At 49.2% G+C, this 14,001-nt stretch overlaps 1 pseudogene; it reads left to right on the top strand.

Annotated features, from left to right (window-relative positions):
- Positions 1–10,318: 10,318 nt before the first annotated feature.
- On the top strand, positions 10,319–12,005 carry LOC149333784 (uncharacterized; annotated as a pseudogene).
- Positions 12,006–14,001: the final 1,996 nt, after the last annotated feature.

The raw sequence follows: 14,001 nt of genomic DNA, 5'->3' as shown, positions 1-14,001 counted from the left end.
CTCCTTTATTTCACCTTACCGTCTCTCTCATGCTTTCACCCCACCTTGCCTCCTGATTGTACCAACTGTGGCGTGCCCAGATCCAGACTTTTCCACTACCTTTGGGAATGTCCTTCCCGAAAGGCAGTACCCCCCATCCCCAATCCCACTGATTCTTCCTCGGAGGCTCCTTTACGGATAGCTCAGCCCGCCGGCCAGAAATGGCTGGTGGATCGGGCTTTACGTGAAGCACAAGCCCGTGGACTCCTGGACCTGTAGGAGACCACCCTGGAAGATTTTTTTTGTGTGTGTTTGTGTAATAAAGTTGTTTTCATCTATCCTAAACATCGTTAATAGTTAACGTTAGCCTGGAGAGCTCGACTTCGCGGTGGGTCGCATGATATTAACGCGACAGCATAATGGGCCCCTTGTCGCAGCAAAGCTGGTGTCGTCGTCGGATTTGACCGTTAGCGACAAATCCCAAAAGCATTAATATATAAATGATTTTCGGGTCGTAGCTTGGATTAGTGTACAAGGTTTTAACTGATCTAGTGTACTGACTACCAGGACGTCCTGTCGTACGCAAAACTTGTCATGCGGCTGCCGCGTTCGCCGGGTGCCGCTCCGAGCCCGCAGAACTCGGACGCAATTGAGAGCGACGCGGAGATCTCGCCTGCCCTCGTGACAGCCATCTCTGCGATGGAGGAGCGCTTAACCTCTAAATTGCGATCTATGATCGAGACCGCCATGGACCAAATCTTGACCAAGGTCAAATCTGCCGTCCCCGCGGTAGTATCAAAACACATCTTGGACAACCCCCGCCAACTCCGTCGGACGGGGCCCATTAGGGACGTATCCCGTCCTTCAAAATTCAACCGTCTGATTATTGATTCGGACAATGAGGACAGCTGCCCCGCTCCTTCCATCATCACCCCCTTGATGGCGCAAGTAGCTGGCTCTGGGGCAGCCAATCCCTCCCCCCCCCCAAGAATTTTAAATCATGGCGAGACACCTTAATCAAAGGAGTTCCGCCATCTCCAATTCGACTATATCAACTTCCATAACACAATGGAACTGTAGAGGCTTTAAAAACCGCACTAATCGGGCGAATTTCCGCCTCTACCTTGAAACCTTCGAGTCCCTACCAGCCGTGGTTGCCCTCCAGGAGCCAGGCCTGGGCGCCACACTTTCAAATTACACGACGTTCCAACAGGATCCCGCGTCATGTCTTCTCGTTCACAAAGCCTACACAGCCAACTAGTGGATCTCGACCTCAAGCTCGAGTATTCCTATGTAATGGTGACTATCCTACCACTCCGCCGCAGGGACCCGCCGTTGCATTACTCAACGTGTACTGCTCTCCCAAACTCAAGCGATGACTTTTGCGGACCTCTTTAGCCGCGCGCTAAGAGTAGCGGGCCGCGATCCCCTGCTGATTGTGGGCGATTTTAACGCTCCCAGTCAGCTGTGGGGGTATCACAAGGAGGAGTCGCGCGGACGTAGGCTGGCGGAGCTTGCGTCCACGTTGGGCCTCACCCTCCACACCAACCCCGTCCACCCAACACGGCTAGGAAACTCCTTGACACGGGATACGTGCCCGGACTTAACCTTCACTCTCAACATACGACACGCAGACTGGCTCAACACCGAGGAGACCCTCGGTAGCGACCACTGCATCATTAACACTACACTACGCACACGCCCCCTCAAGCGTCCCAGAACACAAGCCCGTATCCCAGATTGGACGAAATTCAGGCAAAATTTTAACTCATTTGATAATGCACCCATTTCCGCGCAAGGATACACAGCATGGTCCCAACAGCTGCTGGCACACCTTTCCTCGCATGAAACACACATCCAGCTCTCAGAGGCGGTCACGGACGTGGATAACCACCTTCTACACCTCTGGGAAGCCCGTCGCAGCCTCGTCCGCCGTTGACGACGCCAGAAACACAATAGAAAGCTTAAAGCTCGAATTGCCGAGCTTACCCAGACAGCGGCAGAGTATGCGGCCCAACTCGCCGACTCCAACTGGGTAGATAGATGCAACACGGCCGCGCGACAAATGTCCAGCCGACGTGGCGTCTCTTTCGAGCCCTATTCGACCCAACCAAAAAACAAACCGAAACACAAAAACATTTGCAGCGAGCCATGCACGCTTTTCCTGGGAACACGACTCAACTGGCACAGAAACTTCGGGACCAGTATCTTTGTAAGGCTCAAGACCCCCGTGGATCTGCGTACTCTTATGCAGGCAGAGAGAACACGGAGCTGGATCAACCTTTCCAGCTCCATGACCTGCTAGCGGCTCTCGCGAAAATGAAACGGGGCCTTGCGCCAGGACGGGATAAGATCAGCGTCAAGCTTTTGACGAACCTACCCGACTTGGCATACCAGTCCCTCCTGGAACACGTCAATGCGATTTGGCGCGGGGACGCCCCCCTGCCAATCGAATGGAAAACGGCTTTGGTCACTTTTATTCCTAAAGCTGGCAAATCAATTGACACAGATAACCTCCGCCCCATCTCTCTCACCTCCTGTGTGGGCAAACTAATGGAGACGATGGCGCGGGATCGGTTATCTACATATCTTGAACACAAACATGTCTGTGCGAGCATCATGTTCGGATTCCGCCCACACAGATCCGCACAGGATGTCCTCCTGTAACTCAATCGGGAAGTCCTTGACCCCCTCGAATGACCGGGTAGTACTCGCCTTGGATCTTAAAGGGACATTTGAAAATGTAACACATGAGATCATACTCACTAACCTAAGCCACATCGACTGTGGCCTCAACACATTCCGATACATAAGCCAATTTTTAATGAATCGTCCATCCTACATTCGAATTCAAGATGGAGAGCATGGTAATTACCTACTCGGCACGCGGGGAAACCGCCAAGGCGCATTACTTTCCTCGCTGCTCTTCAATCAGGCCATGATGCACCTGCCGGTTCAGCTGAGTGGTGGCGCCCGCGTGCAGCACGCCCTGTACGCCGATGACATCACTCTGTGGACCACGCAGGGTTGCGCAGCGGACATTGAAACCAGCCTGCAAACAGCGGCGACGATAGTAGACCGCTACGCCCGCCGCTGCGGTCTTCAATGTACCCCTCAAAAATCTGAATTTGTGCACCTCCGCCCCTCAAAGAAGTCCACAACAAAAATATCTCTTTCTATTGAGAGTGGTCCCATACGCCAAAAGTGATGAGATACGGGTACTCGGACACTACATCCACAAACACAGGCGGCCAGACACTAGATTGGCCAAACTCTGTAAGGTGGGATAACAGGTGGGCCGCATGGTCCGCCGGTTTTCCAACAAACGCGGAGGGTTACGAAGTAAGGATGCCTTGCGGCTGGCAAACGCGCCTTCGTAACTAGTCGAATTCTCTATTCGACTCCTTATCTCCACCTACGGATACAAGAAGAGGACGCCCTTGAGGTCATCCTTCGCAAAATTGTTAAACGTGCCCTTAACCTCCCCATCACTACTTGAAACAGCCGGCTTATGGCCCTTGGGGTAGTGAATACTTTCCGGGAGCTCCGGGAGGCGCACCTTACAAACCAGTACACGCGCTTGCCGCTCACGGAGTCGGGTCGCCGCCTTCTTGCTCGACTCCATATCCAACACACCCCTCCAATGGAAGACAGGCTTCGCATCCCGGAACTCTGGAGACGTGCCCTCCACGTGCGGCCTCTTCCAGCAAACATGTCACATGAAGACCATAATGGTCGGCGCCTAGCACGAGCGGAAGCGCTAGCCCGATATTATGGCAACAAAACAGGTGTATACTACGTGGACGCCTCCGGCCCTCCCCACGGGGGATGGTACACGGCCGCGGTAGTACACAACAGCAACACAGTTAACGGCCTCACTTTCAGAGCCCGCAGTGCAACACCAGCAGAAGAGGTCGCGATTGCTCTCGCGGCCTCAAATTCTAATTCAAAATACATAATCACCGACTCGCGAGGGGCCTGTCGGAACGTCTAACAAGGCTGCATTCCCTTCCTAGCCTATTGAATATAGCAAAATTGCATGCGGGATATGGACCTCGCTCACCGTTACCTCATATGGGCCCCTAATCATCAGGGGTTGGCAGGAAACGAGGCAGCAGACGCAGCCGCCCGCGCGCTCTCTCACCGGGATGTTTTCTCCGCCCCACCTGATCAGGAACCCGATTTTAATCCGGTCTATACGTTAAAAAATATCGCAACCTACTATCAAGATAGCCATCGCTTTTACCCTAGCCCCTGTAAAGGCCTCAAGAAGGCGGATGAGCCGCTCCTTCTCCGCCTCTTCACCAATACTTTGCTGTGCCCGGCAGCCCTAAAACATTTCGACCCCTCCTTTAGCGGCAACTGCCCGCACTGTAGTGCGGTGTCTTCGGACACCTATCACATGGTGTGGGCCTGCCCCCCCAACCCGGCCATTCCCCCTATCCCCAACCCAACCCGGGAGCACTGGGGAGCGACCCTTCTCGGGTGCCACAACTTACAGGCCCAACAAGCCTTAGTCGGGCGCGCCCGGGCGGCGGCTACCGCCACTGGGGTCTCAAACTAGGGACCTCCACCTAGTGTTTGTAAGGATCGGTCCCTTACGGGCTGGTCCAAACACCTCCTGTTCGTTCTAAATAAACGTTTTCACCACCACCACCTGCAAGTTTCTAAACATGCACATATGGGGGGGGGGGGGGGGGGGGATCAGCCGTACAAACTAGACACTGCTGCTTCAACCAGTCTTTCTCACATTCGCGTCCCAGCGCCATGAACAGAAGCACGCGTGAGCGCCCCGGCCATGTTTTAATTTTTATTTCCACTGCTCATTTATATCCTTGTGACCGAGGCTACACTCCACGCTCGCGTGTGATGCCTCACAACCGGTATACCCTTACTCTAGGGTTAAGGTTAAAAAAAAATGATAGGACAGTCAGCACGTTTCAACGCAGTATTCAGCGACAGCTGTTAATGCGATATGTTGTCCTTGAGATTATGAGCGCGACTTATCCGTGTGGTTCTGTGGGGCTATTTTCAGAATCCCACACGCAATCGTCTACGCACTAGCGTATGCAGCTCGTTCGGTCGAAAAGCCGTCGGCGTCGTAGTTGTAGCTGCCGGCGCCGCGCGTCGGATGCCAACCGTCTACCGCAGAATGTTGCAGATGGTGTAATGCCATTCAGCTTTTCGAGCAGCATAAGCGTACTAGTGAAGTTAGTGAGCTTGCGGCAGAAATTCGAAGCGGCCACCTATATACGGGGCTGCGGATGTCCACTGAGGTGTGTGAGGCAGTTAATGCAACTTTCTTTCCTCAAATCCAATTTTCATTTCCTTCCTTACGGCCCCTGTTTCTCTTTCTCGCGCTCTCTCCTTTCACTCCTACCTACCTCCCTTTCGTCACGGTTGGGTTAGAGTATGCACCGAGATGTGAGACAATTACTACGTTTCCTCTCCTCAAAAATGCGTTGCGTTCAAAGCTGTTTCCAACGGGCAAGGCGTCGCGCTGAACGGGCGATGGCGTTCCGTGGACTCCCTGGCAGCGCTGCAACAGGCTCTCGCATATCTCTCCTAAAGGCGAAGCTTAAGAGTCTTCCAATTTTTAATCGCATAAATCCGAGCCACACCACTTTGCTGAAACCAAGTAGAGTGCATGTATGCGTAGACATTATTAGCCGCAAGCAGAGACAAGGCACCCTAGCTCACTTCTCGATGGACACCTCAACCGCACAATAATGGTAGGGAGGATTGAGGGATTGAAACACTGAGGAACGAAATAGACACCCTAAGTGGAGCTCCAAATAAATTTCGGGTACCTGGAGGTATTTAACATGCGCTCTCACAGCACATTACTGCACGCATGGAGCTTGTCGCGAATGGAGGGGTTTAGATGGTTTATGGGGGTTTAACGTTGCAAAGCGACTCAGACTATGAAGGACGCCGTAGTGAAGGGCGCTTGAAATTTCGATCACTTGGGGCTCTTTAACGTGCACGGACATCGCACACAACACGGGGCTCTGATGAATGGATGGATGGAAAACTTTATTATGCAAGCGAGTTTGGACCGTGCAAGGTCTCAGGTCCACCGCACAGCCCTCACATGGCGCGCACGTGTACAGGCCACGTAGGGCTATGGCACGGGCACCCCGGTTCACACAGCGACGTTGAGTGTCCGGGTCCTGCGACGCAAGGAGGGCCTCCCATTCCTCCCATGTACCGATGGCGGGCTGTCCCTGCGGGGGAGGATCGGCAGGGCAGCCGAAGAGGATGTGGTTTAGGGTGGCGTGCGCTTCTCCACAGAGAATGCACTCGGGAGAAACGGGGCGGAAATAGGATAGAAGCTGAGGGGTAGGAAGTGTCCAGGTCTGGAGTCACCTCCAGAGGATTTGTTGGGAGTGGGATAGGCGGGGGTGGGGAGGGGGATAGAGTCGACGGGCAAGTCGTGCTTGTTGAGTCAGTTCTGAGAACGTGTGTGCCCGCTCCCTCGAGAAATCCCGGCTGGGGTCGCCATTTGCCCGGCAAATAAGTCCTCGGGCTATGTTATCGGCGGCCTCATTTCCAGGATTGCCAGAGTGAGCCGGCACCCAGACGAGCTCCATACGCATATCAGAACTTAGGGTGCACATTCTCAATATCTGCCACGCGGGGGGATGGACGGGACCGCGGGCGAAGCTAAGAATGGCTGTTTTTGAATCACTAACTATATAAGCCGCATCGGTTTGGGCAAGGGCTATTGCTATAGCTGCTTCCTCTGCCTCTTCCGGGGTGCAGGAGGGGGTCTATGAAATGGGTAAGCGGGGGGGGGGGGGGGGGGGGCTGCTGGATGGTAAGCCACAGCTACTGAACAGTGTGGACCACACGCGGCGTCCACCCAGCGCACGTCCTGTGAAGTGCCATATTCTTTATGGAGAGCTTTGGCTCGCGCGACTCGGCGGGATTGATGGTATTCAGGGTGGACATTCATTGGAAAGGGTTTGAGGATAAGCGCGTTGTGTATGGCGCGGGGGAGAGAGATGATGTCTGTAGTGTGTGCGGGTATGCGAATTCCCAGAGAATCCAGTATATAGCGTCCGATTTCCGTGCCAGCCAGACGAAGGTACTGTTTGTACCGATGTGCATCTATAAGTTCTTGTAGAAGTGTTGTGCATTCCTAATTTTGAGAGCCTGTCCGTGCTAGTGCGCTTTGGTAGGTTCAGCGCTGCTTTGTTAGCCGCGCGGCTACCAAAGCAGATACACGGGCTACGGCCATGTATCTGTTTTTTCAACCAGCGTCCGCGGTTGTTGCGACGCGCGTCTTTACTCTCTCTTTTTCTCTTTCCTCTTATCTTTCAACACTCTTCTATCTGCACGTGGCAGCGGTGGTCGCTCGGCTTGAGCCAGTTGGCAGGCCCGTGCACTTTCATTTTCATTTTTCTCTCAGTCGCAACCAACCGCAACCAACCTGTGGGGATTAGAGCATTGATCTTATCTCTGCAATTTCGCCTTCATCGAAAATCGACCGACACGGCCGGGATCGAACCTGCATCTTTCGGGTCAGCAGCCGAGCGCCCTAACCACTGAACCATCGCGGCGTTTAGAAATGAAGGGCTAAAAATCTAACGCCAATGTGCGGCTAAGGTAAGCTTTGTCTTAATATATTCTCAAATTTCAACCGAAGCCTTTACCCATGGTTTAGCTATAGCAGATCTGCGAAGTTTAGCTAAGTTAAAACAGCCTTACTGATTAGGTCGCGTCTGTCGTTCTAATTCTTTTGTTGCTCTATCCCAAATGGGAGAGTGTTCCTACGAGTGTCTCCTTGGATGTAGTAGTAGTAGGTAGTAGTAGGTTTATTTGGCCATATTATATACAATATGCCCTCGAGGTGAGGCTAAAGGAGGTAGACCAAGCATGCCTCCTGACAAGGCCTACACCCCGATCACACATCATGGAAACAGGGGCCGAATGGACAAAAGATCAAAAAACAATGAGCAAACATGATCACAATAGAAAATAGTTAAGGATAGACAATAATAAATATCAATTAACAATAAACAAAACATTTCATAATATGCACATTAAAAAAAAGCAGAACACAAACACACACTCAAAAAAAAAACAACTAAGTATACAGAATTAGCTGAAATTTAACCGGGGGGGGGGGGGGGAAAGAATCGTCAGTTTTTTCTTGAATACAGACACACTATAACTTTCTAAAGCAATCTGAATAAGAGACTGGTAGGTATTACACAATGTTATAATTTGATAATCGGTTGTTTGTTTACCATAATTTGTTCTGGGTCTTGCAGTAGATAGGGCAACGGAACGTAGACCATACGCAACGTTTCTTGAATTATTAGTGTTAGAAAAAGAGCTAAAGTCATGCTTGACTTTATAAAAAATATGAAGAGCCAAACTAAAATTGTATGAATGAAAGAAATTGCGAACATGAAATGTTTCGAAAAGATTTGTTTCAACAGATGAACTTGAACTTAATAAACGTAGAGCTCTTTTCTGGAGAGAAAGCAATTTGTATGAATCAGTTTTGTTGCATGTACCCCACACTAGGTTGCAATACACCAGGTGAGAATGAACAAGGGCAAAATATAGCTGTTTTTTAACTTGTAGTGGGAGGAGATGTCTAACACGATAAATAACATAAATAGATCTGGCCATTTTTAGTCTAATGTAGTTTATATGATCAGTCCAACCCAAATCGCTACGAAAAAACACACCAAGGAACCGGCAACTATGAACTTGCTCGATGTTAAAGTCATTAAAAAATAGTTTGATGTGATGATCTAATGGTTTGTTTTTTGGATGGAAGAGCATAAACTTTGCTTTGTTTACGTTTAATTGAAGTTGATTAACATAGAGCCAAACGCTAACTCCTCAAGCCAGGCATTACATTGGTGTTCAATTACTTGGAGACTGGAGCCGGAAAAAAAGACATTAGTATCGTCGGCATACATCATGATATTAGGAGTTAATGGAATGTTTACAATGTCATTAATATAGAGAATAAATAAAAGTGGTCCAAAAATTGAACCCTGAGGGACACCGAATTTTATCATACCAAAACTGGATTTTACATCATGAATCTGAGTGTACTGTATCCGTGCAGTTAGATAACTTTCCAAAAGTGAATTTGCCACTCCACGGATCCCGTAAGTCTTTAATTTATGGAGCAGTATTGTATGTTGCACAGAATCGAAAGCTTTGCGCAGATCAAGAAAAATTCCAACTGAAAAAAGCTTAGTTTCTAAATTGTTAATTATAGAGTTCTTAATATCTAACAGAGCAGATTCTGTTGATTTACCGGCCTGAAAGCCATACTGTTGGGGGCAGATAAGATGTTTAGCTTGTAAGAAATTGTTTAGTCGCCTATAGAGTACACGCTCAGCTAACTTCGAAAACAAAGGCAATACCGAAATGTAAAACCTTGTTCTGGGGGGCTTGCATTGAAGAAAAAAACTGAGAACGGAGCGCGCACGCAGAGGGCTATCTCGTGACGTGATCAGGGCGGGGGGGAACCGACTCACTCAGTTTTACTATTTTTTACTTTTTATGGCTAGGGTTCAAGGCTGTCGTCGTATGCTCCATTAGCAGTTTCTTGTTTTTGTTCCTTCATGCGGGTTTGTAGGCATGTGCCAAAACGGAAGGCGCTGCAAAAAGCGTTGAGCAGACGACACGGCGCCAAGGCTACACCCAACCTTCTCGCGTCAGTCAGAACGATGCACTAATGGAATGCCTTTAGCGAATGTAACCCGCATAACGTCAGATGGGTTCAGAATAGTGGGTGGGGATATTTTTGTGGAAGGAAAGAACGAGCGGCCTTTGATTTTATTTTTTTCAGCTTTTCGGGGCGCGCATGGCTCTAGTACTGTATTTTGCAGAGGTTATCTATGATGCCTCATCTATGAAGTGGGCTTGTTTTTCAAAAATGTCTGGACCCTGAGTAGGTACCCTTTAAGCAAAACCAAACCCCTTTCCGAAGTGTCTGCACGTGTCAAACGCCGCCGCCGCGGGGAGACGGACGTTATTTTCCCCAATTGTCGTGACCGTGCGGGGGAACAAAGGGCCTTGTTTCCTATGGTTCTTCGGCGTGCCGACCACTGCGACGATCTGGCGGACATAATGAGCATCCCTCGCGAACATCTACAAGGACGAGGGACCACTTTCCGTCTTTTCGTGACGTCGCGTTCCGGCCTTGAGCGGCGGGTGTCATTTGGTAAGAACAGATGTCAGTGACCCGCGGGAACCGTCGGCTGGCCGGAAACAACCACCTACTGCAGTCGACGCTACCTCGACGGCAACCTTCTTTCCCTCAGACTCAAGATGTGACGGGGGCGTAACCATAAGTGCGGTGATGTGTTTGTGCGCGCAAGTGAGAGCTCTAGCTCTAGCAAGTGAGAGCTCTAGCTTGGGAAGCTCATGCAGTCCGGGATTTTCGGACAAAAGCACTGAACCAGCGTGCAAAGAGCCTTTCTTCGCGGGGTTCAGATCTCTTCAACACGATGAAAACGCCTTTCATGCGCTGACAGCAATTAATGTTTCATTATTTGCTCTGCTTTTAAGCATACTGCCACCTGCTCCAAGAAAGTTGAATGAGCTGTCCATTGAGAACAAGATTCTGTTATTTCTGATCAAACTGAAACATGGGCTGCCATTTTCTGTTCTCGCTGTTCTTTTTGTCGTCCACAAAACAACGGCCTCTCGCATCTTCAAGGGCCTACTTGTAAACATCCATGCTGCAACAAGGAAATGGTTATACTGGCCATCACAAAGAGCCGTTCTGGCCACATTACCTCCATGCTTCAAAGTACACTATCCAAAATGCAGAGTTGTTATAGATTGCACTGAACTTGAAACTGAAGTTCCTCCAGGAATTGAAAAACAAAACCTGTGGTATTCGGACTGCAAAGAAACGCACACCATCAAGTATCTAGTTGGAATAGCTCCGAATGGCCTTATAACTTTTCTTTCAAAGGGGTTTGGAGGTAGAACTAGTGATACTACGCTAACAGTTGAATCAGGTTTTTTGACTCTTCTTGAACCAGGTGATGTCTTAGCCGATAAAGGATTTCCAGGCATAAAAAATTGGCTAGAGGCTTAGCTTGGTTAAGCCTGGCTGATTGCGAAAGCAATAACACCTGGCTGCGCTTGGTTCTGCTGGTAGTTTCGTTTCTCGAATTCTCGCGTAGATCTCTTGTTCTTCACGTCCTTGAGCCACGATGTCACCGTCTCGAGTCACCACAATGCTCTGCTCTTTCTTCTTGGCTGTATACTGCACTCTTCTTTTAGCAAGCAACTCTTCTTTCTGTTCCGGCGTTTCTTCCCCGCGGCGTTTTCTTCTCTTGTGATTATATCGCGTCGCACTACTCTTCTTCGGCATTAAGAGCGTCCATGAAACTACCCTCGTTTAAACTTGACTCTGAACTTGTAGATGCACCCGCAGCAAGCCGGCGTGCTCGCCATTCTGCAGCATACGCACGTTGCTTCTCCAACCGCTGTTCCCTTTCTTCGTCTGTTTCTTCGGCACGGCGTCGTCACTTCGCCGCGGCACACCGTTCCAGCCTCGCTTTGTACGCATCCTCCGACATAGCACAGCACTACGAGGAGCACAGCCGCAGCGAAGGATGAGCCTCCATCGATGAGACGAGTTGGGCCCCCAGCTTTCCTCTTGTCGTGACGTCACGCGGCCACGTGGTAGAGCGCCGTAACTGCGCCGGAGCGAAGGATGAACCTCCATCGATGGCATAAAAGTGCAAGCAGTATTGCTTTCGCAATAAAACAGGGGTTGGCTCGCAGCACACAACGTTGGTGACGCCACCTTTTGCAACCTGTCCACAATTCACGGAATCTGAGGTGGATGCCGCATATGAAACTGCCTCCGTGCGCATTCATGTAGAAAGAGTGATTCAGAGGCTGAAAATTTTGATATCATTACACGCAGGATACCACATGAGCTGACTTGTTATGCTGATGAGATTCTTCATGTACTAGCAGAGCTAACAAACCTGAAGACGCCCATTTTTTCCAAGCCACCAAAATAATGAGGCTGAAAAGGGGAAAAAAAATTATTGCACGTGTTTTTTATATACACAAGAAGGGTCAAAATGACTGCCCTTACTGCGACATATATGAGGCTTTACATGTCACTGTATGAAAAGTGTAGAAATTAAATAAAGCAGTTCTCATTAGCAGGCGCTCTTTTCTGGTCTCTGTTGGTGATGGGATGGCGACACTTGCAAAAGGATATTGCCTCTACTCGAACTATACTAAAATAAGTAAACACATCACATGTCTGTACATTAATGCAACGCCCTGAGAAAGTGCTCAAAATAAAAGTTTCGCAGCTTGGGCACTGCAGGCGACAGGAACTCATCATTTCTTTTTACTTGGATTGTGCGTGAGTCCACTTCTGTGTGTACATAAAAGTAGCAGCGCTGCAAGCCTAGCACATGCAAGCAGATTTGTATTTGGCCGCCGCGATGGCTCAGTGGCTATGGTGCTCGGCTGCTGTCCCGAAAGACGCGGCTTCGATCCCTGCCGCGGCGGTTGAATTTCTTTGGAGGAGAAATTCGAGGCCCGTGTACTGTGCGATGTCAGTGCACGTTAAAGAACCCCAGGTGGTCGAAATTTCTGGAGCCCTCCACTACGGCGTCTCTCATAGCCTTAGTCACTTTGGGACGGTAAACCCCATAAACCAAACCAAACCAGATTTGTATTTGTGTGAAGTACGAATGGCTGCGTCTTAAATCCAGAATGTCTTCACCGCACAGGTATTTCAGCAGGGGTGTCTTGGTCAAGCTCTGTTGTCTTCTTGAGAATGGACACTTGATTTCAAGTAGCACTGCGCTGCCGTCTTCATCCCTGAATGTTAAACTTTCTATTTGGAAGAACAACGCGATAAGGACAGTGGACAGTGGCGACAAGGACAGTGCATAGCCGCATTGGGTGCTTTCCTGTTAAGCTATTAGTTTAATGTGCGAGGCGACATTCATACATATATAAGTGTTTATTCAAATACCTACAGCGCCTCAATCGGCACTATCATAGGTGGCGGGAATCTAGAAATAACACAAGAGGTAGTAGAGTGAAACATGCAAATGCAATGGCGGTCAAAACTTTAGGGGAATCCAAGCTGATGTCAATTTTTCATAAGGCAGTAATTACTTAATGGCATCCATCCTAGCGCAATTAGTATCAGTATCTTGAATAAACAGCGCGAACGAAGACGAGCACAAAAGACAAGAAAATGGACGACACAGCGCTGTGTCGTCCATTTTCTTGTCTTTTGTGCTCGTCTTCGTTCGCGCTGTTTATTCAAGATGCTTAACCAACTAGCCCGCCAAAACGTGTTAGTATCAGTAGTTGATCAATTACTCGAAGTGCAACTATAGCGCAGTTGATCAGTAACTGATAGCGGAGAGAGTGTCGGTCAAATGTTTTGGGGGAAAATTTGACCAACTCTGCTCCCACTTCCAGTTGCTGATCAATTCGCTCTCGCCCTACCATGCGCTAGCCGACCCAGTTAGCTAAGTTCGTAGAGCGACTGCTCCGAAGCGGTGGTCCCGGGTTCAAACCCCCGGAATTGGACAATTTTTTTTCTTTTTTAACTACGAGATCTCCGTGAAAGCTGTATAGGTTTCCTTTGTAGCCGCATGTCAGCGCTTAGGTGGGTGTCATTGAATAATCGCTCCCTTATTATGAAAACGCAATGTTAGGAGCACAAACAATATGACATTCGACAACGTATTCAAACACAAAAAATGGATATGAACGCGAAAAAGGGAGGAATTGAAAATCTTGCAACGTATTTATAGAAAGCGCAGATACTAAAACTGTATCAGCATGTAGATGAAGCGCATCGCAAAAATGGTTACGTCACACTTAGTTGATCAAACACTGCTAAACCATTGTGAAAACACGATCGTAGTGCGCAGACAATCTCTTCCCGCAGGTTGCACCAGTCATGTAGGGTTTTAGAAAAAAAGAATGCTTAAATGTATTAATTCGACGCTTGTACAATAAGACATTTAGGGAGTG

Source organism: Amblyomma mixtum, chromosome 8 (genome assembly GCF_055824585.1).
Source record: "Amblyomma mixtum isolate Tamu chromosome 8, ASM5582458v1, whole genome shotgun sequence".
Taxonomy (NCBI): Eukaryota; Metazoa; Arthropoda; class Arachnida; order Ixodida; family Ixodidae; genus Amblyomma; species Amblyomma mixtum.
Note: the sequence above shows the minus strand (reverse complement) of the source record. Positions and strands in the feature narration are given on the sequence as shown.